At 41.7% G+C, this 21,161-nt stretch overlaps 2 protein-coding genes across 2 annotated transcripts in view; one reads left to right on the top strand and one right to left on the bottom strand.

Annotated features, from left to right (window-relative positions):
• Positions 1-21,161, top strand: part of LOC105678328 (opioid-binding protein/cell adhesion molecule homolog) — a 176,045-nt gene that overhangs the window by 22,108 nt on the left and 132,776 nt on the right. The gene's annotated exons all lie outside the window — the stretch shown is intronic.
• STUB1 (STIP1 homology and U-box containing protein 1) overlaps positions 1-21,161 on the bottom strand; it is a 215,695-nt gene that overhangs the window by 170,200 nt on the left and 24,334 nt on the right. The window lies entirely within an intron of this gene.

Genomic DNA, 21,161 nt, shown 5'->3' with positions numbered 1-21,161 from the left:
TAAGTACCTTGTAATCCCTCGCTTAAGATCAGGAACTTCCGGGACGCTAAACGCGACTTACCGTTAGCGGTGGTTTTAACGTCATACGAAAATTATAAAGAGGTACTTCGATGGCGCGTAAGTTAAGTGCCGCCGCCGCGGAAGCGCGAAAAAACTGGCGAGAGCATGAAATTTAGTAAACGCGAATCAAATATTTGATCTATCGGCGTGCCGCCACACACCTGGCGTCGATTCTCGCGTCGATTTTATCGCGGGGACATTTCTATAGTTGCAATTTATACATTTCTAACATTGAACATTGAATATACGTATAGCTAAGTTTGATATTAACCTTCTATCAAACCGTAATTTTTATTCATCGACTCAACAAATTATAAATTAGTAAAGAATAAGAATAAAATTTAAGTACGTGACTGATAGTCCTTTTTGCACAAAGTAATCATTGCTGTCGCAATGTCGAGACACTGTCATTTTTCCACGGATACATATTACGATGTAACATGTGCAACATGATTCTGTCAGATGCCAAGCCGAACGACGTCTGAGGAAGTGAGGGGAGGAAGTATCCCGACCACAATGGATTACAGTTGAGTCATTATTCATTGCCGCTTTATACATTATTTCACACTTCGGCAAGCCCCTACCCGCAGGACCGGCACCAGCCTTCCTCACCTTCCTTTCTCCCGTGTTTACGAGCGTTTCGACGGAAATGGAAAATGTCGGGAATTCGCTGAAGTGCCTCGGCACAAAGCTCGCGCCGCCGAGAGCAAAAGCAATCTGTGATGCTCGCGTTGCATCGAGAATAGCTTCCGTCTTCGTCGTTTGACTCGGAACGGCGTTGAAAGACGGCGGGGGGCAGGACGAAAGGGGGAAAGGAAGGAAGAAAGGGGGATCAGTTCGCGGAGAGTGGATATAGTCATTTCAGATCTGTGTAGCACTTAGCCGGCTACCGGACGATTCCAATATTTTCTTCCGTCTCTGCGGGAAACGCGTCGCGAATATCCGATAAACCGCTAAAAATTCAATCACAAAAAGTATTTCCACATTCGCCGCCACCTTCCTGACACTTGTCTGCGTGACGAGTCAACATAACAGTTGCGATATGCGCCTACGAATTATCCACGCTCGAAAGAGCAATCTTAATGATTTATCGCGAAATTATTATTGACGAAGTCATTTGAATAAAAATGTTAAATTATCGAGTTAAATTACATTCAAATCTAAGGATTTAATTTCGTCTGCAAAACTCTTCGTAATTTGAGATTCGACTCTTCATTATCGAGAAACTCGATTCCTCTTTCATGAAGATCTTGAGAATCGCGAAAATATTTTCTTTCAATTATTACGGTATTAAATTCATTTCGACCGCGGCTGAACGCGATATGTTCGCGGCTTGCGTTTTTATATCGCGCGCCCAAGTTTTCTCGTCGTTCGTCGCGGCCATCATTGATATGTACATCGGCGTTGGAATTGCAGTCGACTCGATGGAAACGACCGCACATACGTGTCGTTGAAACAACAACGACCGCGTAATGCAAAGTAAATATAGCGGACGGGCGCACGTCGCAAATTCACAATCACGTCATAACGAATCGAATGTTATTCCGAACGTTGCTCGCGCGACCCGCTTGCTAGTTAAATGGCTCTATATTCATGCTGCGAGATCCGACACGGGCGGGAGAAAGAGAGAGAGAGAGAGGGAGAGAGAGAGAGAGTGGAGGAGCAAATGGCAATAAATTTAAATTGAATTGTTATATTTACACGCGCGTCATAAATAATTGAAGTCGCGGCGGCCGCATCCGGGTACGTTGCGCGAAACCGAAAATGCACGCGGAAAGTACACGAGTTTGGGAATCGCAATTTGCATTTTCTATTGGTTGACTCGACTTAACGATTCTCTCGCCGGCTAACGAGCATTACGTTTATTCGACTTAACGACTTCCGCATCAGCTGGCGCAAGTATTGACACTGTCCGATTTGATTTTGCTCGGCTCAACAATTTAACGACACCCGTTTCGGCGTTTCTGCGTAAAACAAATTCTCTACGAAATTCTCTGATTCTCTGAAGAGACGCTTTCAGTGAAATGAACACCAGGAGCATTAAAGATAATAACAAGCTAATTCGAAATCTCTGCGCTTGCAAAATGTAATTCGACGCAAAACAGATCGCTTACGAGTAGATGAACTACTTCTTTCAGCGGTTTAAGCTTACATTTAGGTCACGTTCAAGCGGGATATCCCGCCAAAGCCATTCGCGATAATGCAGTCGCTTAACAGTCCATTAAGCACAATCATTAAAAATTATCCGCGTAGATAAGCGTAATAAAATAATTTGCGCCGTTCGGTAACGCGCGAACAAACGTGCTTCCGCACACGGCGCTTAGGCAAATTCATTCAAATTGCAGAAATACGACAGTTTAAGGCTGTAAACTGCATTAAGCGGCGATTATGGACTCATCGTTGCAGAATGACGCTAAACGGCCGCTTGCACTGCTATTGCCTTAAGCGCACCGTACGTCGTTTACGAGATGGATGAAGACATCCTCGTGGAAATTATGCAAATAACGTTAACGAGCGCGACAGCCGCGCTTCATCTGTCGCACATTGAGTTTGAACTCAAAAGTAATGAAAAAAAAATATTAATCTAAACATGTACACAAAACTGCAAGAAAGATCAGTTTTTGTTTTTAAATTAGACCTATTATTCTTTTGTGCTCTATTAAATACTTTCTTTCTTTCGTTCTTTCTTATATTTTATTTTTGTGCTTGACACGCGTCCTCGCTCTAATAGAGTGAAACGTTAAACGAGGCACTAGTCGACGTCGCTTACAGATCAGCGCGAAGTAGTTAAGCCCCGCGCTTGGTCGGACACAATTTGCGGCGCGTAGCTCGGCCGCTGATTGCAGCCGCGATTTTCCGCTCGGGCGTTTATTTCCCCCGCGCGGCGTGCATAAACCGCGCGGATGCATGCACGCGTCTGCGGTCGGCCCGTAGAATAAACGCAGAAACGGCGGCCCGGGAAATTACGCCGCAGTTACATTCGCGTAAACGTTTTTAATCTCGTGTCAGCGGCAGTCGCCGCAACGTAAAATTAAGTACACTCGTTAGCGCGGGCGATGCCCGCTAATGCGGGAAAGATTTCGGAGGGGGCCCGCACCGGCTTCTTATCTTTTTCAGCCCCGCGGCGACTCGCATTAATTCGCGATCTGCCGCGATGGCGTATTTCGCGGCCGGGTTAAATGCATAAATCCCGGCAAAATAAAGCCGGCAATAACGCGGCCGCGGCGGCGAATCGGGACCGCCGCGCGGCGCGCGAGAGCTTGCACGAAGCGGTAGCGTGATAAATGTCTTTGCGAGGATGAAGGAAGAAACGTTTCGCGGACGTTTCCGCACGCGGGCGCGAGCTGGGATTACTTAATGCGGAGATTACGGGCCGTTGAGCGGGCAACTGTAACTAATCTACATCGCACACGCAATAAATACGGAGTGTATCGCGCCGCGAGACGTTATCGCGTCCGACGCCGTAAACTTCTCATTTGTAATAGTCGATTCTGCTAAATTAACCCTTTCGCGCCCGGATTCCGTAATTTTATTTCCATTTACAATATGCGAGGTTCGCGGTTCCAAAGTTAGGGCGATGTTTGTCCAAGATTTATGTAAGATATTTGTATATATTGAATATATAGGCGAATTCGATATCGCGTCAGTTTCTCGATCGAAGTTGCGAACGGCTGAACGACACCGTGTCAATAACGACACTGTCCCGCCGATCCCTCTCGGACAAGTATAAATCGCACCGTGCCATTATGGTCCACCGTCGTCGATGCAACTGGATCGCCGCCATGGGCGTGTCAGCGGAAGCGTTATCCCCGAAATGCGATACGAGCGAGCGTGCTGGACTGCGCGCGGTGTTGATTATGATCGTAAATAACAATCGCGCACGCCATCGACGTTTACCCGATGTTACGCGCGCGTTGCACCGTCTAGATGCGCGCCGCCGCCATCATCGGCGCGCGACGCGTCGGCCAGGCCGACGAGAGCGATTATCTATCAATCATAAGCACGCACACGTACGCGATCGGCATCTGATTCCCGTCGCACGGCTACAGTTTATTATTCGCATCGGACGATCGTCCCTGCCGGTCCGTGGATTTGACAGGCCGGATTTCATTAACACGTGGCGACAAGGCAAACGAGCGAGCAAGCGAGCTCCCGCGAGCACACATATGGCTCACCGCCGTCCTGCATCGTCATGGTTATTCGAATATCTCGGGCGCTCGTTCGGCGACGGCTGCGCTCGGTTCTAATTTATAATCCACGCGCCGAGGCGTCGCGTGTGATCGATAATATATCTGGATCGCGACGATAACCACTGTCCAACTCGATCCAGAACGGCGCAGCACGACGCAAATTTCTGTGAGCCGTGTGTACACGAGAATGATATATTCCTATCATCTCCCATTTTCATTGATTAAATCAGTTTTCACGTATATTTTTCGAAACATTTTATAGTAATTAAGATATTTCCGCTGTAATACATTCACGCAAATATTAGTATTAATAAGAATGTGATATTTATAATAATGGCAAATCTATCTGTATATAATAGAAGAAATGTTTGATTACTCAGTAAAATGTATTAATTTAGATAAAATGTTTTATCGTGGTGCGGAGAAATCAAAATAATTATAATTACTATGGTTATTGGAATATTATTATTTTACATTTTACCGATTTTTAATAGCATTATTTTTTAACGATTATGTATAATACATTCCTTTTAGCAGAACGTATCAATATTGACAAAGCACACAGTGCAGAAATTCCGACGCTCCGATGGACCTAACGTCCGATCCATGTTTCACAAATGGCATAATAAATCATGCTTTTACGGGTAGAGACATAGCTAGCGGAGTGATAAAATAATTGCTAATCGAGATGTTTGGCGCGCAATAACGTGTTAAGACCAACCACTCGATTCAAATGCGATTATTGGATCGGCTCAGGTATATTCGTTGAATGACACGTTATTAAGCAACAATGGTAGCGCCCGGACTAATTTATAATTTATGCGCTGGAGCGTGATCGCGATCGGGTTAGATTAACGCGATAGAACTCTCACGTCGTGTGCATCAATCAGACGAGCGATGCAAATTCATTGCATGTGCGTTAACGAGAGCTATATCGCTTTCCTGATATTAGCTGAAATGCATACAATGCTACTTGATTAGCAATTTTGACTACACCGCGCACTAAGTCATCACCGAGTGACACCTTGCGCTGTTACTAAATCCGTCATAATTTTATTATAATTATATCATGAATGTAATTATGAATGTAAATTTTCGCGATCACCCCATATAATATAAAATAAAAATGAAAAATTTAATGCATGTTTTTTTATGTTAATATAAAATATTTTTTATAAAAGCGCAATTCAGAAAGTATTTTAATGCATGTATAAAATAAATGTATTAATCTAAAATTCATTCATTTGCAAAGTGAAATATATCAGATGACACCGTTTGATGTGTTCCGTGATTAAAATTAAATTTTCGTGGACACGGCACGTGTAAAATTCATATCACAAGCTCCTACCCGTCGCAATATGCTGAAGAGTATATTTCTCTCGCCGCTTTTCTCGAGCTGAGTATTATTTAATTCGCTGGCTGCAAACAAAGAAAGGCGCCTAAGTCAATGCGGGAGTTTGAAATAAGCGACTCCGTATTACTCTCTTCGATATTGTGCGGATTATGACGCGGGCGGCGGTTTAGGCAACCGAATATAAGCGCTAAGGGCGGCCACGCTGTTTAAGCACCTTCGCAAAAAACATGCACCACGATGTTTAGCCGAAACCACCGAAAGTTCCGCGCGGCGGTTCATAAATTCTCCTGTCAAAGACCGAAGCGTGTTTATGACAGTTTAAATACCGCTCTTGCGTCTTGCGTGCATAAAGATCATATCTTTACGCAGCGGCGTCTTTGTGTAAAGAAGTGAAGAAGTGATAAAAAAAGTTACACAACTTGACAAGATAGAATCACTGACCATAAATTCGAATTCAAATAGCGCTGTGTAGAAATAGAAACATTGTCTGCTATATTTGTACGCAAACATCGTAAGTAAATTAATTCTGCCACCTATTATTTTGCATGTGGGAGTTAGCGTAAAATGATATCTCTCGCAAATCATCACGCTTTAAAATTCATGAGCTCGATATGCTGTAGCCCGGCAAACAGTATTGCGAGCACAATGTATTTGCGTTATGTTACTGGAATGAACGTGCGATATCTGTGTTTGCGATATTCGACTTGATATACTCGACTATATGTAATATAATTCTGTGATTAAAACGTTACGTATAAACGTTGTAAATCCGATTAAATAATTTTATTTTTAAGACAAAATTATTAAAATAAGATAAACATAATAAATATAAATAAAGATAACACACGTGTAAAATATAATTTTTAACAAATACAGGACTTAAGAAGAAAATTTATGAACCCTTTATTCCTGCCTGTCTCTAATTCTCTTTAATACTTCCCTTTAATTATACGACGTGCGAGTACAGTGTGAGTAATACTCGTCGAGACTAATCCGCCGCGATTTCGCGAGAGTGTCTGTTTCGATAAGAGAAAGCGGACGTCATAATGGCTGACGTTAACCAGACGGAGAGATGGCGCGATTCGTTCTTACAATGCCGTCACATATACGAAAACTCGTGTATCCCTTCGCAGTGATACGCCATACGTCGCGTATCGTTACGTGAAAACATCGCAATAAAGTTCCGCGCGTAAAGTGAACGCCATGTCGAGACTTAGCAAGCACGCGGAAAGTTTCTCGCAATGATCGATCGAACTTCCGCGCAAAGACCAAGGGTTTACCGCCTCGTCGCTTTCAGAGCAAACGTCCGGACAACGTCTGGATTAAGTCCGCGAGATGCTTTCCTTTTTTAAGCTCGTTACGACGCAAGTTCTTCGGCGCAGTTAGCCGTTAAAAAACGCGAGCATTCCCACGAAACTTTGTTCTCGCTTCGGGGCAAATTACTAATTTATGTCACCTATCACGAGCCAAAGTGGAATCGCGGGAGAAGAATGGACTAATGTATTATTTGATTATTTATTATCCGGATGTTAAAATTGTAGATGCTTGGTTTTTGTCTGATGAACGCGCCAAGTTGCACGAAACTTCAATCGCGTATTTTAAATTGATACCGCTGATCGACGATCGATCATGACACCAGATTCACAATGCCTGTGCATGAAAATTCTTTTCATTAAGCAAAAAATTTGTACAAAACTTAAGATTTCTTTGAAATAATTTTATTCGTAATTAAATTTCTCAGTCTCTTTTCAAAGATTTGGAAAAAAATGTTTACGAGACTGCTCACAATTTGCAGGTAAAGAATAAAATGCGAATTTTAATTTATTGCGCGCAATTATCGGACAAAAGTAGCTCGACTACCGCGTTTCGATTTATCGACAAACCTTTTCCTTGTCCCAGTCGGAGTGGACGCGCTTACGTCGTTTCGTTTCAATGCGCTGGATGGTTCGTTCGCGTGGTCGCCAATTCGCGTATCCAAAGGAACATAAAACACTTCGTTAGCCTTTCCCGAGCGAACGACCGTAAATGTGAACGATCGAATAAAAAGGCCGCGTAATTGCCATAGTAACGGCGCTAATTCTGAGACTACACTCGATTCGACTCTCAAGAATGCGAAATTACAATTGTCCCTTTATAGGCTTTTGGCAATTCTACGAGTATTGGAACAGAATTGATTAATTTCATTTTATTGAGGTTGACGTGACGATTCGCTATATTTCCTAAAAGATATAAATTATTTTCTGAGGAATACTTTTAGCCAAAACTAACATAAGTAAGTAGTTCTTTCTTCTTGAATATTGATATTTAAACATTATAGTGAAGCGTGCATGTATAGAAAACAGTATAAAAGTCGTGAATTTTAGGTGAGTTATTTGATAAATTCTGATATGCTTCTCGTTCTTTGTGTGATTATGTATCGAGAAAGAAGATCATAACTCAAGTCGTTTCGCCTTATGCGCTTAAAAACGAGATACGTGAGATATTCTTTTCATTTTAAGTTTGTTCTCTGCACCTTGAATTTACGATCCCGTATCTTGGCAGACTTCGATTTAAAAAAAGCAAGTAATATTTCAGAGCGTGCTCCCGGAAGAAAATATGTGAGATGGATACTAAACGCAATGTAGGAAAATACGAACGTCAAATTACTGCTACTAACATAAACATTTTCTCAATGCATTAACATACATGTATATTGCATTTAATATCGAGCATATAATTAATGTTAATAGAATGGTATAATTTACGTTTAACTTTTAATATATATGCCGGGCACATATGCATGCTTATTGCTACGCTAAATCAATTAAAATTGCACACGCACAAACGAATACAATATAAGAAATTATAATAAATTTTATGAATAGTGTCAAAATGTAAACCGTATGCAATTTTAATCAAAGTATAATATGATAATACCCGTATTTGTAACGCCACACAAACAACAATTTTACTGCAAGCCAAATTTTCACTGATTATAAAGAAATGATGAATGTCAAGCTGGATGTAAATGTTAATGGTAAATTTTCGCTTCAAAAGAGAGATGTGCAGAGGGACGTCACGTCAAATAATTTGACAGAGTTACGTCATAATTTGCCACAAACTAATTCCAAGTGAGATCGACGTGCCAACGTGGAGAAATTTAATTTTCGGTCAGCGTGCATCCGCCGTTTAATTACGCCAAGTTCGAACGTCTGGCTCCTCTAATTTGTCCAAATAGCGGAGCACGCATGTGGACAGAAGCCAAGTTATATTAGGACGGTCGTGGGTCAATTAAGCGAACTTTGTCAAGCTCACGACGTTAAAGTATATGTGCCGTTAGATGCTTGCAAATTACTTCGCAGAGACTCATGCGCAAGTTTCAAGCCTATCATATTCCAAAAGGACGAAACATATCTTGGATTTCAACCGATCGATCAATCTGTTACTTTGAAAAATTTGTTGCGAGAAACAAAATGAGAATCATATAATAGGGGAAGGTGGGGTAAGACGGACCGCGGGGTAAAATGGTCCATTTGCTAGATCTTATTAGTACGTACCTCTATCTGCTGGATAAACATAAAATTAATTTCCTTTTTGATGCTTTTTAACTGTTTAAAAATTACGTCATTATATCATACGACTATCGTAAGTTATTTATAAAGAAACGTCAAATTCTTGCAAATAGATCTCGTGATCTAATTTCTTAGTATTACATTTTAAGTGACTAAGATTGCAAAACTTAAAATTTTTAAATTTTTCTACAAGTTCCATATTTCTGGTTATTTAGAAGTAATATTTCATCAGTTACATTTAAAAAATAATTTTGATACAGGTAAATAAAAATAAGATAATATTAATGTTGTTATGTGGGGTAAAATGGACCAATTTAAATGGGGTAAAACGGACCAATTTATATATTTGTTCTACTTATATTTTCTACTTATACTTTCTACTTATAGTTTTTTGCTTATATATTTGCTCTGATTTGAGAAATATTTTACATTTCATTTTTTTTTACTGGAAAAAGCTATGAAAAATAAAAAACGCACTGTTAAAAGTAGAAGAAACTTGAAATTTATTGAAAATAATGTCTCTAAATAAAAACAGATTTTATAATAATTATTTATTTTATTTACATGCTTTATTTTAAAATGTTATATTTAATGTTATATTTAATATAAACGTTAAAAATTATAAAGATTATAATTATTTTAAAGATTTGTGTGTATAATAAAATGATTAATTTTAAAATAATTTCTATTCTTATTCAAAAATATTTAATAAATAATATATAGTTTTGATTTTGAGTTAATCAGTTAAATTATTTCTTGATCCATATTATCTCGGCTTGGTCCGTTTTACCCCATGGGATGGTCCATTTTACCCCACCTATGGGGTAAAACGGACCAAAATTAAGTTTTTAAAAATCTTAATAATAATTCAAACTTTTGCAAATTTTGAAAATTTAACATTATAATCTTATAATAAACATTCTACAGTTTCTTCATGCTAAATTTCAGTTATTTTTTGTCATTAATATAAAAAATATAGCCATTTTCGCTTAGGGGGTCCGTCTTACCCCACCTTCCTCTACTTTACATTATTACTGTTTCACGAATATCCTGATGCAGTACAAGCAATTACGATGCATACAAACAAAGTGCAACAGATGTTTTGGTGGAACGTAATGCTAATAGGTTGTACGATTTTAGCAGTTCTTACGTAAGATCCGCGTACACGCAGGCAAATTGCAGCTCATAAAAACAGCCGGTTGCGAAAGTCATATTCGCTTAGCCAGCGTAGCAAGCTCGAAGAGTAATGATTCGCGGCGATTGCTTTCTGCGATTTATCGACGCGACTTGACTGACGTTAACAGACATTTACCTTCGAAGAGCAAAACTTTGCGATGCTTCTTACGGGAAAACATTCTCGTTTCCCGCCGCTTACCAGAAAAATAAACGCCGTCGATATACGGAGGCATGTTGTCCGATTAAATTGCGGACTCGACGTGGAAATGGTTCTAAGTGCGAAAAAAAAACATGCGATGAAAAAAATATAAAATAAAATAAAAGCTAATAAATCTCAGGAATTGTTAGCCTTTCTAAATGTCCTCTCGAAAAAAAAAAATATATATATATATAGAAAAACGCTTTTCACAGTTGTAAGAGACCATCAGACGAACGATATCGAAAAATTCCATTCAAAGTGTGGGACGACGAGATAACGGGTCCATAAGTACTAGGAGGATTCGGCGGAACAGCGACGATTCCAAGGGGTCGAAGAACGCCGGAAATTGTCGCTGCGCGCCTACCGACCGCTTTAAAGAAAATTGCGCCGGTACAATACTGAAAGAGTGCCGCGTCAGCGTCGGTATAGCGTAGAAGGTTCACATCCCTTACGATTCGACGTGACGTCGACTATAAGGAAACGTATGTCGCGGTGAATGAATTGTGGCGCGGGATTTCGTAGTAAAATGGGGGCACGATGTTATAAAACTGTCGTAACACGTGGTGATCATCCCCTCCTATATTAAATTTAACGTCGCTTTTGAAAGATGGCGATCAGACAGACGGCGACTATGTCCCCCCCATACGGTGATCCCGCGACGTTTGTCATGTCTGTCAGTTCGCAAGAATTTATGTGCCTTCGAAGATCACTTACGCGCACCGCGCCGGCAGTGCCGAGACGGTGCGACGGCGCGGCACGATCGTCTGTCGCGCGTGTCTCAAATTCATGCTTTATGCCAATCTTACCGACGCTTCTGGCTTTCAGAGTCCTTCTATTTGCTTAACCCGCTTGTCTCTCTTGACCCGATTGAAATTACTATAGCACAGCGCGGCCGCCGTTCGCGTTTACTTCTTTCCCTGTATTGATTCGAAGGATCTGCGATCCTTATTATTTCTTCCCCCCTTTCGAAACTCTTCGTAACTACGAGAATGAGTGACTTATTTAATCCTCATCTTTTGTTGTTGGGCAACGTAGATGTATTCAAATCGTCTTATTAATCATTACAGCGTAATCGGATGCGGCGGGACTTAGCGTTGTCGTGAAGAATTACGCGAAGAGACGTGCTTACGGGTCGCGATGCATCTCGCGTACACGGCGCGCGGGTAAAATGCATGCGCCAACGCAGATACGAACGTAGATACGTTCCGTACAGTTGTACGCCCAATAACAATCCGATTTTACTCGGGTGCACGCGCGCTACGTTCGCTCGAGCCGGGAAACAGCCATTATGTACGCGTGTAGTACCGACGCCATCCGACGTTCTCAATGGCAATGGCTTAAATCTGAATTATCTTGACTACTAGATACACGCATTGTGCCCGGACAGAAATAGTCGGCTTCGATCGCGACCTCCTAGCAGAGCCATGAGTCACCGCTCGTTGCGCTGCGTCGATTTGCGCATTAAATACTTTCTCTTCGAGGTAACAAACGAAATATAATAATATAACCAATTTCATTGTAAGTTATTTTTTGTAAAAGTGGATTAACTCGCGGAAAATTTTCAATTACTAGATACATAAATATTTTCGTCACAAATTTCTATTACATAAATATGCAACGTAGCAACATTGCATATTCTAACGAAGAAAGCGGTTAAAGGCTCCTTTATAATCTATTGCCTACAGTATAAAATATGTAAATATAAACGACGGAACATAATGAGGAACATTTTCTTTGTAGTTCGCTCGCGTGTATAGAACGAGCGGCGTGCGGCGTTCGGAATTTCGGCGTTTGTGAGCTTCGCTAAAATGTTTCGCAAACGATGCAAGTTCGCTGAAGAGCGTTATCGAGAGGTACGTGAAAAAAAAAATCCCGAGCTCTCTCTCTTGTACGATAGATTATAAAATGCTCTCCGCCGAAGATATTTCTAACTTTTCACTTAAGCGCGCAAACGGAGACAGAGAGCTGCCTCTCGATAGTATCAAGCGTCGGCAAAGGGATTGTCCGCGTACTTCCTTAAGGCCGCTGCAAGGATGTGAGGGAAGGGCGGGCGGGACGACAAGGGATGCAAGAAGGAAGCTCGATTTGGGGATCAAGCGCGAAAGGGAGGAACAAAAGTAAACTTATTTCTCGGTAATGCGAAAAGTTTGAAAGGTGGAAAAATGTTCTCGGCGGCGCTTTTTGTTCTAATCGATTGCCAGTTTGCTCGATGCCCGCATTTATCAGGGGACGGGCGTTGCGCGAGCGAGCGCCGATAAAAGCCCGCCTCGAGATGTAAAGAAACGTCTCGCCGCGTTGTTCGCGATAGAATTTTCGATTGGCCCTTATCCCGTTTTGCCCCATTGCTTCCCCGCTATCACCGGGCAAAAGTAGAAGACGAAGACGACGTGAATTTTCATAGCTAGAATATCGCTAATGCCGATTCGAGATCTGAGAATCATCGTACCGACGAAAAAGAGAGGACATTAAACAGTAATTGCGACAACACATCACGTCAGCTAAAAATTGTTGCAATTAATGCGAGTCAATTCATATATAATTGAAAAATAATAAGCGATATATGGAATTCTTTTAACGGATACACGCCAAGCTTTATGAGAAAACGTGTTCAACAATCGCGTCAGATGCCAATAAAATATGTTTAATTAATTAAATCATTTGCCAAGCGCACAAAAGAATAAGATTGGACAAATTTTGCGTGTCCGGTAATTACGTATGTTATGCGCAATTTCGTTTGAATTCTATTAATTATTTGTTACGCGTGACGTATGAAAGAAATAAATTGAACGCTCGAGTTTTCAATATGCCCGTTCATTTACGTCGGTATAATAACTTTTGTTTGACGTGACACGAATAAAGAATTATAAATTATAAAATATTTTCGCGAAATATATTCGATTTCTCTTGATATTCACGCATATTGGGATGTTATAAATTAATACAACCTCGATTTGTGCTTTTACACAGGAGGCGGGCGTAGTGATTGGCGTGCCACGATTTAGCGAGGACGTATAAGAATCAAAATTTTACGATACGTGTGAGATCAAACGGAGCTATCGCTGACCTGCCGCTTCTATAAAATCTAATAGGACGCGTATTGCACCGTCCGTGTGAAATTGAAGATTTCACGATCTCGTCGAGAATTTCGAATCGAAGACGTGACTGAAAGTGCGAGGTAACAACACCGAGCGTTAATTAATTTTATATATTGTCAGCAAACTAGCGGACTTCTTATGCCGTCCACGTAACGTAACGTCGCGAGTTTATTTAAATGAATGACTTTATTACTATTCGCCTCGCCTACACTCGATCTTGCTGCTTGAAAGAACGGCCATCCAGAATTGTTACGACTAACAAGATCCTCTGGGAGACCCATCGCCCAGCGACCATTTTTCGTAATCTTAAATGACGTGTAATACATATGATTCTTCACGGAATTAACTATAATTGCGGACTTTACTTCTAGACTGTTGTAAGATATAATGACAAAAGTATAAGCTTGACATATACAAGAATCTTGGTAATTTACGAGCTCTTGTAATTTATTTCTCATAATTAATATTTAACGTTTCGTATCAAGCATTTCTCCAAATTACAGAAGCTTGGCTTATATCATTACGTTGTTCAGTGTTGAAATGCTTTCTCGTACCACTGTATTTATCATAAATAATAAGTTTCCGCAAACGAAACGTGGACTGAAAGAGCGACGAGCATTATGCGATAGTTGTTTGTACGCGACTATTGTATCTATGTACTCATCTCTCTGCCATATTTTATAGTGATTCGCACCGACTAATCCCCGCGAACCGTCAAGCATTCCGCCATCTCGGCTGGCTGGCTGGCGGCCTTATGAATACGAGACATTCATCAGAGCAAAGTAGACGGGACAAATTGCTTTCTGGAACTCAAAGAATGAAGACCTACGTCGTCTCTGCGCAGGCAAAGGGTCTCGAGGGCGTTTCCTTTTGTAGGGCAAAGACCGAAGACGAAGGAGGCGTACTGACGAAACAAGAACACTCGAACCTTTCTGTAAAACGCACTTTCACGCAACATTTTGAGAAACGACGACGTAAGGGAAATAAGAGGAAAGGAAGGACGCACGACGTAATCGGCTAATTAGTGCACGTACAATATCCGACGAGAAGAACGCGGAGAAACCCGGGACTGTATTATGAGAAAATTAGTTTTTAAATTAAAAACTAAGATCAAATAATATCATTTGAGAGATATTCTCGGCTTTTCCAGTTAAACTCTGACGTTTCTTAGCGTTTATATGGTACGTGATAATTAGAACTTTACGTTATTTTAAAGTCAGTTTACATTACGCATGAGTTAGATAGAAAAGTAAGCGAGAAAGAAGCCTGCACGTTTATTTGAACAAAACGGACGACTTAAAATGAAACGGCGCGATGGCGATAACGCTGATGAGACACTAGTTGAAAAAGAAAGTGTGAGGAATGATGGCTAAAAATAAGTAGATAGTCGCAGCGGCAAAACGACACACTCGCCGTATTGTTGGCCGCAAAAATAAATGTTCTCCGTGAAAGTACGTGTAAAGCGAGGTGAAGAAATCCTATGGAGCCTTCGGTGTAGTTACTTCACTCCTGTTCCTTGGCCGGCGAGGAGTAATAAAGTGCCAGTGTCCAAGCTACCGGAAATTAATCGTCGCAGAGAAAACTGCAGTGCACTCGACGGTTTTCCTTTCCCAGAAATACAACCGGACCTCTTACTTTCTCGTCTAGACAGGCTATTGGACTATAGTGAAGCACGCGTAATTTCGCAAAGCCGAGCGTCCAATAAGGAGTTCTACCTCCGAGTGCAGTCACAAAGCCGGTGCATTCAAATGCGATATAAAATATGCTTTATAATTGTACAGTTTTGCCCCGGCGCAATTAATTTACGTTCTCGCGATTATTTCGCGTCAAGAAGCAAAGGTATCTGTCTTCAGACGGACGTCGGAATATTAATAAATTCATTTTTAATGAATTAAGATACATTGCTGTACCGAGTACTGCATTTCTTAAGGAAATATATACATTAGAGGGTAATTAAAATCTCTTTATAAGAAAATCAATACTTATTGACATACGTACGTCGCAAAGATACGTATAATATGTATTTAAAGACGTTGAGTGATCGTGCGTAATTATCGATTCGATAGAATTCTTCACGTTTTGTTATATACTGACGCTATTTAAAGAAGTGGATTAGAACAATACTTAACAATTAATAAGCTATTTATCATATCCATCGATCTGCGGTGTCATTTGCATTCGGAGCTTGACCATAATTTATCATCTCACCCTCTCGCGCGCCTGTGTGCGCGCGTGTATATGTAGATGTACAAACACACAAATGTAGGACTGAAATTCATGACGTTCGTCGTACCGTCCCACTGTCCTAGAAACATTTCCACGCCGCGAGTAATTGAATGGGAAATGAAGTGGTAATGTCCGCGACGATATGCGACTCTCGTTTCAGATTAATATCCTCAGATATCGGCGGGGACTTAATATCGTTATTGGCTGCCGTAAGCGGCCGTAATGAATGCGTCATACGTAGCACTTTGTTGATGCGCATCGTAAACTATCATCGCGTTCGCCCCCGCGTCACGTTCCGACAGACTGCACAATAATTGTAATTCGCGCTCTCGTTACGAAAGCGCGAAAATTACATTGTAGCGAGCGTGGAGAGTGCTTGCAATAATTGGCATGCTACCTTTACGACACCTGCAAGGCGACGCCAGACAGGATTTGTTGGCTTATGCAGGTCTTGTGTGTGCAGAGTGCACAGTCGTAAGTAACTCTACGGGCACGACACTCCGTGTGTCGTTCTACAACGGTAATGAAAGGGCGGAAAAGTAAACGGTTGCGCGAAGACATTTTGTTGACGTTGCCGCGCGAAGGAGGCAATTTCGGTGAAGGTGACACGCCGAAAATGTGAGCCGCAACTCCTGTAGATACACTTCACAGTTTGCAGACGCAACAGTTTTCCGTTGCAACATTTATTAGAAGACCTAATGTATATTTCGTGCGAATTTATCGACAACGGGGCGGCTCTATCGCTTTCGAGGATATGAGCTATTTCATGACGTTAAAACGCATTCCGTTGTAGATCGTTTCCGGCTTGCGGAAATTTCGCAAAATGCAACGTTAGCGTCAACTATCGGCGGCGATGCGCAGTCATAATAATGACCACCAATAAAATTCATATATAATGCCGCTATGAAAATTTTATAACGCTGGAAACCCATTCCATCCTCACGCCCGACAGTTGGAGGAACGAAATAACGGACATTGCGATATTTATGAAGTGTAATCGTACGGACGACGCGTATCGCCGGCGGTAAAGTCCGGAAATTTGAATCAAAAAGTTTACTCTCGCGATGCGCCTGTCGATATTCGAATCGCGGTTTCGCGAGATCGTCGAACAATCACGCGTGTTTACCCATCACGCATGTTTACCCTTAAATAATGCACGGCGCATCTGCGAACGCTCAATGTAGTTCAACGATAACACGGGATGCATCACGTCCGTCGGCCCGCGGATTAAATAGCCGGCTGGATTAATGCCAAGTAATACGGAAAGCGGCCGTCCTTGTATCCCCCGGTTTCGCACTTATGTACACCGGATTTGCGGATGCCAGACGTGAACTTACATTATCATTAACCTCGCGCCGTGCCGTGCCCTGCCCCGCGTAAATATGTTTACTCACGTCTGATGTCTAGAGAGGCGAGAGGGGACGCAGTCTGAATGGATCAAACGTACACGCGTGATAATGACAATTCTACGCTGTTTACCGCTGTACCGATTAATCGTGTTTGTTGATAAATACAGACAAGATAATTAGCCATTGTCGCCTAGTCCTAGTGGTGGATGTAAGACGGAATTTGGATGCAACTGTCAAGTACGGAATCGTACAAGTGTTTGAATATAGAGTGCTTTTGAAAATGCATATATATATTTAAATTTCAATAAATTTCTCGATAAAACAAATATTATTTTCATAGAAAATATTTGCCCCCAATATTGTATTTTCATTACATAATACACATAAAGCCCTACTAAATTTCTGGTATCAAAATGTTTAAATAACGAGAGAAACATATGCCTGATTCTTATTTTGCTCATTATAGTGACAACTCGTGCGGAAAAAAAATATTCTTAATGACACGGGCGACTCATCGAACAGTGAGCAAGTAGTTTACTCGCGACAAATTTACCTCATTCGCGATGTATAAAATGAAAAATTGCAAGTGCATAAAAAAAAAAAAAATTTCGCAAATTGGTATCAGCGTTAAAGGTCCAACTGTATGTAAAAACGAATGACAAAATCTGCCTACAACAGACTGGTGCATACCGGCGCGATGCAGCCGTGCGTTTCGATTCTGGGCAGCCGCGATGCATTTTCGCCCTTTTACACGCGGCGGCCTACCGGGCGGCATCGATCGGCCCAATGCGATAGCGCGTGCCAGTTTTCCCCGCGCATTTTTCTCCCTCCGGTCCTTCTCCCCCATCGCCCCTACTGCCCGCCGCACCTCGAAACCCACTTTTATTCTGGACAATTTCGACGGCTGCTTTTGACGTTCCTCTCACGCGACCGACGCACGTTTTATCATGTACGCCGGTGTGCGTGCGCGTGTGTACTCGCGCGCGCGTTGCTGCCGCCAGTTATGCGATACATTTTTTATTTTATATGCTTTTTTTTTCACCCTGCATGCGTACCTCATATCATGCGCCGTTAACCACTGGGATGTCAATTATTCGGAGGTTTCGCCGCAACCGCCTCTCCCCCTTGCGCACCGCCGCGTTTCGCTCTATCCTAGATTGCATCGGCGAATTGCGTTACAGTTCGCGTTGCAATTGGCGTAGTACGTAACCACTCGTTTATTGAGTTTTGCACTTAATAGATGCTTGATAATTGAGCATTGTCTAAATATTTTATTTCGCGAGTATAATATATGTTTACATGTTTCATAATTAATATTTATATTATTTAATATTTATAATATTTCTGCGCGCTTATGCAACATGCGAATATTAATTTGCAAAAATGGCATTGTTACTGTAATTAAATACTTTATACAAAACACAATGCCTCGCGCAAATAAAGAGAAAAGCTTTTTATTCTTGTGCATGCATTTGTTTGTTTTTTTTTTCATTTTATAAAAATTTAGAATTTTTAGATGCAAGGATGCAATTAATCCATAATCTTTCTGACGTATAACCGAGAGGGGATAACTGTGAGTGAGATATACAGAGAATTGAATAAAGCTTTAATAATCAGCGTGCCAATATTTCTATGTCTGTTACATTTTATGCTACTCATTTGAATGGAATGCGCTGCTTTTGTTACGGAGCATTCTCCATTTAGATATACGAAACGCTGACGCAGATATTTAATATAGGGTGCTCGAGATTCGGAACACGGTACAGCACTTGAGAAGCTTACGGGTTAAGGCGCCCCACGCGTTTCGGTGCTGTAATCTTGTATAACGACGGTTTGGCATATGCGAAACAGGTTCATTACGCCACGAGGATTTGTCGCATAATTTCAAACTCGGCAGTGCGCCGCGCACCAGTGAGAATTACGCGAGCGACCGTAACTATTTATCGAAAACAAGAACGACCTCGAACAAGAGAAATTATTCTCTTTAGCGGTGAATCCGATTACTCGCCGTTATCCAGAAAGCGATTTCGCAATCATGTAAATCTAAGTGTGTTGCAAATGCGATAATAGGTTTTCTTGAATTGTTACACTGCTATACGGCGTAATTATTTAGACATTAATTGAATTAGCCCCAATCTGTGTTGCGAACACATTGGTAATAAATTATAAGATAGATTTAGCGCTACATATTTAATGCTAAATGAGCGATGAGAATATAGATTATTTTCTTCTAAATGCGCGATCATTGACGTGACACCTGTCAATTTGTAAATGCGAGATTAATGATTATTATGCGCATGAAGGGACTGAAAGGTTCAAAGCGCGATGGTTCCTGTTGACGGAAAGAGATCGATATTTATTTATAATTATCGCTATGGCAGGATACGCGAAATAGAACAGCCGATTGACAGCCGCAAACATGCGAGGTGAATAGATAATTAGCGGTAAAGGTGGATAAATAGCTGTCCTCCGGTCAATTTAAATTAGGCAACAAAATTACATTGCTCGAAGATCCTCTATTACCCTACTGATTAATCGTCACTAATATCACAGCTGGGCTTCATGCTAATTAAGGCTTAGGATAGATCACGACCTTTGCGCACGCTCAGATATCAAATGTATTTCATTATAGATATATATATATATATATTAATCAATAAGTAAGTAAATGAACAATTCCTGTATGTATTGTATTGCGATGTATTGTAATTAAATAACAATTAAGCTGACGCAATAAATATGAATAAAATTATATGAAATATCCAGTATCGATTTTTCTTACATCATCGCGTTACGCAACTCGCTGAATAAAATATCTTTATTCTAATTATAAAATCGGATTAACTCACGGCTGTAGATCGAAGTCAGATAAGATGATTCCATTATGTGATATCCCATTTAAATATACCGTATGACTAATGTACCAATGTTCGATGCGTAATCGAATCGAACGGCACCAATTTAATTTGCTTCTTTCAAAGGTACGTTAATATTCCCGGAGATTACTCTCGATTAAATCGGCAGCAACGTTTCCCACTCATTATGTCCGACCGTATATTATTAATGTCGCGTTAATGGAAGTATTACATCGACCAGCGCACCGAAGTGATTTCCACCGATTTTCTGAACATGAAAGCTCAACACGTTGATCCGCGGTCATCGCTAACTCGACACGTACTCGAATCTCATCTTGATATCAGCGGTTAGCTACATCGAAATATTCGGCTATAGCCTCCCGTAATAGACGTCTCGTAAATTGTCGGACACGCGCCGGGCGGAGACGCCGAGCGAGGCGGGCATCGGGCGGGTGACCTCATCGTCGTCGGCGAGTCGTGTCGCTTAAGCAGGAGTTGGGCGCTACACGTCGACGATGCCGATAGCGGATTTCTCAGAGGCGGAAGACGCGGGCGTCGACTTAGACGAGGGATATAGCGGGACCGGGAAGGAAAGAGCCTGTGGGCTAAAAGGAACACACCCACTGCCCGGACCGGGCTAGGTGGGGATAAAGTTGGTTTATGCGGGAGGAAACGACACGCTATCAAGCGAGAACACTCCGCCGTGTTAGGCGGACGGCTGCGGGGGTGGAGTATCAGTGGAAGATACAGTGCATCATCAACAGATAAGCTGCTTAGGTCGGGTCTTACGCGAGCGTCAACGCGATCTTCCCGCCGAGTTTCCCGTCTCTTCGCGCTTCGTTCTCCTTTTCTCGCTCTCTTTTTCCCTTTATCCCTCTCTCGGTTTACTATCTGCCTACCGTGTCTGTCTCCCGCCTCGACATCGTTATCCGCCGTCACGGTTCATCGACGCGAGTCGGCGGCGTGCTCAACGAAATATTGCGTTAAATAAACGGACGCCGGCGCGCTTGGGGCTGGGTACGCTCTGTATGTGCTCGATAACTGCGGCGTAAAAGCGCGCCCGTGTAGTTTTAATGCGACCGTCGGAAGCATTGTTGTCTCGCGCT

Source organism: Linepithema humile, chromosome 6 (assembly GCF_040581485.1).
Source record: "Linepithema humile isolate Giens D197 chromosome 6, Lhum_UNIL_v1.0, whole genome shotgun sequence".
Lineage (NCBI taxonomy): Eukaryota > Metazoa > Arthropoda > Insecta > Hymenoptera > Formicidae > Linepithema > Linepithema humile.
The sequence above is the reverse complement of the archived record's forward strand: the minus strand, read 5'-3'. Positions and strand labels throughout refer to the sequence as shown.